This window comes from Frankliniella occidentalis, unplaced genomic scaffold (genome assembly GCF_000697945.3).
Source record: "Frankliniella occidentalis isolate FOCC.00 unplaced genomic scaffold, Focc_3.1 Scaffold103, whole genome shotgun sequence".
Lineage (NCBI taxonomy): Eukaryota > Metazoa > Arthropoda > Insecta > Thysanoptera > Thripidae > Frankliniella > Frankliniella occidentalis.
The window spans coordinates 442608-443251 of NW_026267232.1; positions in this window are offsets into that span (position 1 = coordinate 442608).

Here is a 644-nt window from a genome sequence, read left to right on the forward strand (position 1 = left end):
CCCTCCCCCATCAGCGTATCACCAACTTCTGCATTTCAGTATAATGAGGGCGCTTTGTTCTCGGGGAACCCCATCCAGCCAAAATATTCCAAACCGCCACCAATCAAAACCACAGAAATAAAATACGGGTGGCGCAGCTCGACGGCGGCGGGCGGGCTGGAGTTGGCGAGGACCGCGGTGACGCTGACGGGGGGCCCCGGAGAGCGGGACGCAGTGCTCAGCGAGCGGGCGGGGCGAGTGACGACGGGGTCATCGGCGTCGGTGACCATGACGTCATCACGTCGACAGCGAACATCATCATGCGTTGACAGCGACCGTGACGTTGGGCGTCCTCGACGACGATGCCGTCACCACCGTGACGACGGCGGGACGGCGGGGACAGGGGCGGCGGCGACATCGGCGAGGGTGACGGTGACGAGGAGACCGTCGGGCCCAGGGGCGGAGGCCGATCAAGTGCACGTGGGGTGTTCTACAATTTCCCGCGGCGCGCCTCGGACCAGCCGAGCGAAATGAGTCAAGAACGAATTATGAGCAAAACCGAGACGGGGCGGGGAGGGGGACAACTTGGAGCGAGCGAGGCGAGGGCCTGGGCGGGGGAGGAGCGGAAGGGGCGCAAGTCGGGAGGAAACACCCGAGTGGAGGTG